General features: G+C 54.0%; 1 protein-coding gene across 1 annotated transcript in view; it reads right to left on the bottom strand.

The window, feature by feature from the left end:
* The window catches only part of CSNK1E (casein kinase 1 epsilon), a 33572-nt gene extending 26500 nt beyond the window's left edge, over nucleotides 1–7072 (bottom strand). The window contains exon 1 of the mRNA XM_081822445.1: nucleotides 6984–7072. The gene's annotated coding sequence lies outside the window, so the exon portion shown is untranslated. The remainder of the gene's footprint in view (nucleotides 1–6983) is intronic.
* Nucleotides 7073–7781: the final 709 nt, after the last annotated feature.

Genomic DNA, 7781 nt, shown 5'->3' on the forward strand with positions numbered 1-7781 from the left:
CTTAGCCCTGGCAGTTCCTGCTGCCTGGGATGCTTTTCCCTCAGATATCCGCATGGCTCATTCCCTCACCTCCCCGAGGCCTTGGTTCTCATCCCCTTCCCAGGGAGGCCTTCTGGTCTTCCTGATTTAAGATCCCAACCCCACTAGGGCACTGCCTCCCCTCCCCACCCCCCCACCCCCTGCTGCTTCATTTTTTCTTGGCATGTATCTCTATATAACATATTCTACATGGTACTTATTTGAATTGTGTGTGTGTGTGTGTGTGTGTGTGTGTCTGAGCCCCCTACTAGATTATAAGCTGCACGAAGGCAGCTATTTTGGGGACACCACTGGTCACCAGTGTCAAGAACAGTGTCTGGCTCATAGGAGGTGGTAACATTTGCTGAATGAGTGAATGAATCGTCCATGAAGAGACAGCCTTCCGTCTCTCTGACAAAACATCAAGAGCTACTTTATTGAGCACCTACTGTGTGCTGGGCCCTCTACAAGACACGTCACGGCACTGACTCATCCAACCCTCAGCAGAGGAAGTGGAGAGGGAATGACCTGGCAAAGCCTGTGCCCCCAGCCACTGCTCCCAGGCTGGTGCAGAACACATTTCCAAAATAAGGCCATGGCCCCTCCTTCAGGCTCCTGAGCCCCAATCCTGGAGGAGCAATTTGGGGCCCCCCACCAAGAGCCACAGGGGCCTGAGGGGCTCATTTCTGCCAGCTCCATCATTTTACAGTGGAGACTGAGACCCAGGGAGCCTCGCTCAGAGTCACAAAGGGAGCCAAGACAGGAGCCCACTGTGGTTGAGAAGGCGGCTTCCAATGCTGACTTTGCCACTTTTTAGCTGTGTGACCCTAGGAAAGTTCCTTAAACTCTCTGAGCCTCATTGGTAAACCAGAGATAATGCAGATGATCATGCACGAAAACAACTTAGCCCGGCAGCGGCCCTGAGGAAGAGGAAGATGATAACAAGGTTCTGCGGAGCCGGCAGGGAGCGGGATCCAGGCCCCCTGACTTGGACTTCTAGCACCTCAGGCTGGGTCTCCAGCTGCTTCTTTCCTTGCCTTCCCCTTCCCCTTCAAGGTAGAGGTGGGCAAACCCAGCGGGGGCTGGCCCACCCTCTGTCTTCACCCACGGCCGTGGCTCTAGGATGCCCCTGCAGGAAGTTTCTCGGAGTCTTCCTATTCTTAGCGGCTACTCGTGCCTCTCCCAAGACCCCAGAGGGTCGATGGCCCACCACAGGCTCTGCTCCAAGAGGTCCTCCTCAAGCCTGCCAGCCTGAAAGTGCTGCTTTGGTGCATTCTTCTCGCCCAGTGAGGCCTTGGCAGCTTGCCCCCGGACCCTTCCATGATGTTCCACCCACCTCTGACTGCTTGCAGGGCAGTGCCAATCAGGGCCTTGGCCTGGGCCTCTCCAGACTCCACTGCCTTTAGACGCTTCTCCCAGTGACCTCACCACATTGCCACGCCTGGTCATTCTCCCACAGTGGTTCCTCCCTCCTCCGTCTTCGGGGGGAGAACGCAGCAGGGTGGGGTAGCAAGGGGCCTGGACCAGGGGCCAGGAAGCCCACGTTTGAGTCCCAGCTCAGCCACTGAATGTCAGCAGGAATTGGGAGAATTCACAGCCCCTCTCTGGGGACAAGGAGACCTCTAAGTCCCTTTCTTCACTCTCCCCATCTATAAACTAAGGGCTGGACTGGATGTGGGGAAGGTCCTATACACTCCACATCTGGGGTACTCTGTTGAGAAAGACCCTGAGGTCACGCACATCTGGGCTCAGCGGGAAAGGGTTTTCTCTACCCATCCCCCCGCACCCTCGTCCATATTCAAAACATTGTGCACATCCCATCAGCTCCACCTCCTAACTATATTCTGACCCCAGCCACCTCTCACCGTGTGCATCTTTCACTTGGATACCATAGCGGTTTGTTACCTGTGAGATCACATCCCTTGCCTACTGAAGACACCAAATGCTCCCTCTGTCCTTAGGGTGAAATCCATGTTCTTTCCCAGGCCTGCTATGATCTGGCCCCTACCTGCCTCTCAGACCTCATCTCGAACTACCTTTTTTCATTTCTTCTTTCATTTCATCATACCTCAGGGCCTTTGCCCTTGTCATTCCTTCTGCCTAGAATTATCCCCCCCCCCCCCCCCCCGCCCAGATCTTCAATGGCTGCCTTCAATGGTTTGAACACAATGACTTCTATTCAAGTCACAACTCAAAAGTTACCTCCTCAAAGAGGCCTCCTTTAACCACACAATTTTTTTTTTTTTAACGTAAGCTCCACGCCCAACGTGGGGCTTGAACTCACAACCTGAGATCAAGAGTCGCACGCTCTACTGACAAGCCAACCAGGTGCCCTGACCACACAATCTTAAACAGGCCCCCTTCCCCTCTGCCTCTTTCTACTGGATCACCCCTGCTTTATTTTCTTTATGTCACTTACTACAGGCTGAAAACATTAACTTGTTTATTTTTAGTGCCCTTGAACATAAGCTCCAAGAGAGAGAAATCCTCTTATAGGTGCTCCTGTGCGTATCCAACTGGTAATGGGTGCCCCATAAATACTTGAGCAATGAGCAAATTCTGCTGTGGGTGTGTGGTCGTAGGGGTGGAGGCAAGGGCCTGGCACTTTCAATCCTTGGGCCAGATGGTGCCTGACAGCCTTCCCTCAGGGACAAGCCTTACTCATCCTGGGGTTCCTCCCCACCCCATCCACCCCTTCTCATGGTGGGCTCTTGGCCCTCCCCCCTCCACCAGGGCAAACCCTCTCTGGGTATTCCCTGGTCTTCACTGGGGACTCAACTCCCAGAGGAGCTGGGAGCACTTGTTTCTAAAGGCACAGGAGCAGGGAGCACTGAAAACCCCCCAGCGTCACCCAAGGGCCACTGCCTTCTCCTCTGCCCACCCTCCTACCTGTCTGCGTCCTTCCTTCAACTTGGCCTGTCACCTCGCTGCCCCTCCACTCGACACAACCTCGTTGTTTGAGCCGCTGCCAATCCTCTCCAAAATGTGCTCCTTCCATCCTCTGGGAATCCAAGGAATTCCATCTCCAGGACACACAACCACTCATTAACTGGGCCACGGGAATTACGATGATTGCCACGGCTAATAGTCCCAATTCCCACAGCAACACTTCTCAAGTCAGCATAGCTGGTGCGATTCATCATCTTACCCTGTCACACGTCTGTCCACAAACATTTCCTGATGCCTACTCCTCACAGGGCCTGAGAGATCCACGCTGAGCCCTGCTCGCCTCAAGCTGACAATCTGCCTGGGCCAGCTGGGTGAGCACAAGAAAAAAAAAAAGATGGACTCAGGATACCGGAGAGAACCTGCTAGATGGTGAGCACCACAGGACAGGTCCACGTGGCCTGGCATCAGCCGGGGGGGGGGTGGGCAAGGGGGTGGTAAGCTGCCCCACACCCTCCACCCAGAGCTTCCTGCAAAAAGCACCACGGGAGAGTTCTTAACTTGAGGGGAAGGGTTACACGGATACAGCATCCAGATGAATCCCTGAGACCCTTTCTTACCAGACTGCCCACCAAGCCCCTTCCGTGGAGAAATTGGGGAGTTGCCACTGGGGACGTTAGAAGGAGGAGGGGCTTGAAAGTGGGTGGATTTGGAGGATGGAGAAGAACAGCCCGAGCCTACGCTTTGGCAGGAACCTCAGACATTTGAAGGTGGGGGGCCCCCTGTGGAGAGACGGGTCAGATGGCACCCAGGATCCGCCCCCCTGAGAGGGGGAGAAGGCCGATGAGAAAGGTGAGGCCCACCCTGGGCCCTCACCCTGCCTCACAGCCTGCACCCCAATCTGCCTTTGTCTCCCTCAGTGCATGCCAATGGGAACCTGCCCATGTGTCTGAGGCCCCCACTGAACGGGCCCCCTTGCTCTTCAGGACACCATGAATCCACTCACCCACTCTGAAAGCATCCAGGGGATTCTGGTGACTACTAACGTAGCTGTCTCCAAAGTAGATGCCAGCGCCCCAGGAAATTCACTGAGTGATCCACTGGGGTGTGGGGAGAAAGATCAGAATTTGTATTCTTATCCAGCTTTTAATCTTACCTTTCTAAATGTTCTATCTTAATGTATGTTTTATAATGCACACATTAGCACAGCTGAACATATACACCCAAGTTTTAACAAATATATATACATATGAATATAGAGTGCATGCTCAAAAATATTCTTACAGAAGGGGTACGCAACCGTAGTTTATTTACATCGGAGGACCCCAGATATGAGCTCTCACTTGAGAGGCAGTGGTGGTAGAGACCTGGCTTCAGCAAGCTGAGTTCAGATCCTTCATCAGCTATTTCTGGGCTGTGTGGCTGGGCGAGTTTATGGAACTTCCCTGTACTTCAGGTCCCTCATGTCAGAACGGTGGGGGGGGGAGGGGCACAGCGCACACCTCAGGCAGATTAAAAGAGATGATGCCCAGGGGCGCCTGGGTGGCTCAGTCGTTAAGTGTCTGCCTTCAGCTCCGGTCATGATCCCAGGGTCCTGGGATCTAGCCCCACATTGGGCTCCCTGCTCGGTGGGAGGCCTGCTTCTCTCTCTCTCACTCTCCCCTGCTTGTGTTCCTGCTCTCCCTATCTGCTATCTGTCTCTCTGTCAAATAAAATAAATAAAATCTTTCTAAAGATTTTATTTTTTATTTATTCATTTGAGAGAGAGAGAATGAGAGAGAGCACATGAGAGGGGGGAGGGTCAGAGGGAGAAGCAGACTCCCTGCCGAGCAGGGAGCCCGATGCGGGACTCGATCCCGGGACTCCAGGATCATGACCTGAGCCGAAGGCGGTCGCTTAACCAACTGAGCCACCCAGGCGCCCAAAATAAATAAAATCTTAAAAAAAAAAAAAAGAGATGATGCCCAGACAGCCCGTAGTCCAGAGTCTGGTACCTGAATGATAGATGTAGTTATTATTCCCTCAGTCACAGGGAGCAGAGCTGGGCCTGGCCTGGGCCTTGTGGTGGGCCGAGCCCTTGGGGACTGCATCTACTATAGGAGGCCCAGGACCCAGAATAAGTCACTACAAATCAGCGTGACCAGGGTTAAGACAGAGATCGCTAAAATGGCTAGGGGAGGCTGACATCCTTATCACTGTCCTGGTGTGACAGGCGAGGCAGAAAGAGGCGGCCTCAGAGGGTCGCGGACCCTCATTACAAGACGATTTTAGCACTTAGGAACTCCTCCCAGGGCACGAAGCCCTTTCTCAACCAGCCTAGCATGCTGTAGGGGCACATTACAGGAAGGCCAAATTAGAAACACAGAACAAAATCTCCCAGGTCTAGAAGCAGATGGCTCAGGGGAGTATGGAATTTTCCATCCTAACTGAGATGGGGCCACAGGTACTCCCCAGATTCAGCTGACAGGTACCCAAGACACCCCCCCCCCCCGCCGAAGATGGCCAGGGGGCCATGAAGATGAAGGGGTCATGGTGGGGGTGTACGAGCAGAGATTGAACAGGCCCTAAGAATGGAAGGAGGCCCTGGCTACCTGGCAATGGACAGGCTTGGCAGTGGGTACTAAGTAGGTAGGTGGGGACTTATTATCCCATTTCACAGATGAGGAAATGGAGGCTCAAAAACCAGAGACATCTGTTTTCTCTCAGCTTACCTTAGCCTGGTACAAGTGCAGCTGATGACTCAGCCTTGACCTCCTCCTTCCCCTAGCATCGAGTAGTCTCTGGCATAAGAGATCCCTGCAGGAGTTAGGTGCCCTGGGGTCTAAACCTACTCTGTTACTGCTCCCTGTGTGCATCCTAAACAAATCCCCTGTTCTCTGAACCTCAGTTTCCTTATCCGTACAAGGGGTTGATTACTAGGTTCCACCTTCACCCTCCCCTCCTACTTTTCTTCCAATCCTCTCACTTCCAAAGCCCTTCTAGAAGCTTATCCCAAGGGTTGAACGCTTCTAGGGGCCTGGAGGTCACAGCCCTGCCTTAGGGATCTGTCTGGGCCTGGCTCATGCAGAGTGGATGTGAGCCCATCTGCCCCAGACCCAGAGACATCTCCATTCTGGGGAGCCTATCCCCCTGTCCCCAGCTCTTCCTCTACTCCCTCAGCAGCTTCTGCTGGCCCAATCCCTCCTCCAAACTCACAAACACTGTGGACCCTTTTTCTGCCAGAACCGTGAGGGTGGTGGGGGAGGCTTTCTACATAAATTAGCTCACCTAATCCTCACAACGTTCTGGGGAAGTTGCTTTATGGATCCATTTCCCTGGTGTGGAAACTGACACAAAGACCTTTCTTGGACCCCAGGGTTGGAGGTGGAGGTCTTGGGCTGTGTGACCCAGAGCCCATGTTTTCCTATGACACCTCTCTGTCTCCCCCCCACAAATCCTTCCTCCAAGTGTTCAGAATGGCACCCAACTATGACCCTTCCCTCACATGTAACATTATGCAGCCATTAAAAATAATGATTACACATACCCAGATGACTAATAACAACAGAGAAAATGCTTATGACACAATGTTAAGAGGAGAAAAGCAAGACACAAAAATTGTAAATACAGTATGAGAAAATGAGATTAACATGATTGTGCACAGAAACCAGACTGGGAAAGAAAATACACCAGAATATCCACGATTGTTTTGTGTGTGTGTTAGTACCACGGGCAATTTCTTTCCTACTCTTCCCAATTCGCCAAACAGTCAACCCATGCACATTACTTTTACAACGAAGAGAAGATATCATGTACAAAAAATGATAGATTTGTGGTTGAAATATTTGGAAACCTGCTGTTTCCTCTTCAACTCCCTCTCCTTCAAATCCCTCCAAAGCCTACGTTTTTGGTACAACGTGACTATAACCAAGAGACATCGCAGGAGTTTGGGGAGCAACCGGCCCCTCCACAGACCCACGCCCAGCTCCGCCTCTCTGAGCAGCCTGCTTTGACCAGACTGTCCTCTGCCGCCGGTGAGGAACCCCCCCCCGCCCCCGCCCCTCCTCCCAGCCCCCGCCGGAGCTGCTGCTAAGGCTCACCTGATACTCGCGGACCGGCCTCGGAGACGCGAGGTGAGCACACCTGTCCCTCCAGGTGAGGACTCGGCCAGGGCGCCCCGCGCAGGAAGGAGGGAGCCGGCCGGGGGCGGGGCCGTGACGCCACCCTTCCAGCCCCGCCCCCGGCTTCCCGGCCCCGCCCCGGCTTCCCGGCCCCCGCCCCCAGGCGCTCGTGATTGTCGTGCTTGCGGGGTGAGCCGCTGGGGACACTCCTCCCGACCCGCACGCCCCCCTCCACCCCGCCCCCGTAGGCGGACCCCCAGCCATCAGCAGCACCTGCCAAAGGGAGCCTCCAAGTGCGCCCTCGGGGGTGGGCGGGCTGGAGGGAGAGGTCCTGCTCTTCCGCAGCGAGGGTCCCTTCGAGAAGCCTGGAAAGAGCTGGGATCCCCACTACCCCCTAACTCCACCTCTCCACCTCCACCCCCGGTTTACAGAGAACTGCTGGGTCCGCGGATTCCAGGTCCAAATCACCTGGGATAAAGAATGACGTCCGAGGGGACGGAGGGAGCCTCTGATTCCCCGAGTGTTTTCTTCTCTTTGTACCCCACTCTCTGTGCTTCCCTAGGACCCTTCCCCCGACCCCTTCTGCTAAGGAAACCAGGAATGGGGGGAAGGGAGAGTGACCAAGAAGTGTGATTCCAGCTCTTGGGGGTTGGGAAAAGGTAATCTGGCATCTGACGCCTGTAGCCAGAAAACTGTTTTCATCTACTTTATATCATCTGAGGTTGCTTATATTTGGCAGAGTTCTGTGTTGGATACGCCAACCTTCTGGCGGTGGCA

Source organism: Leptonychotes weddellii, chromosome 5, assembly GCF_054177405.1.
Source record: "Leptonychotes weddellii isolate Sample4059 chromosome 5, ASM5417740v2, whole genome shotgun sequence".
Classification (NCBI taxonomy): domain Eukaryota; kingdom Metazoa; phylum Chordata; class Mammalia; order Carnivora; family Phocidae; genus Leptonychotes; species Leptonychotes weddellii.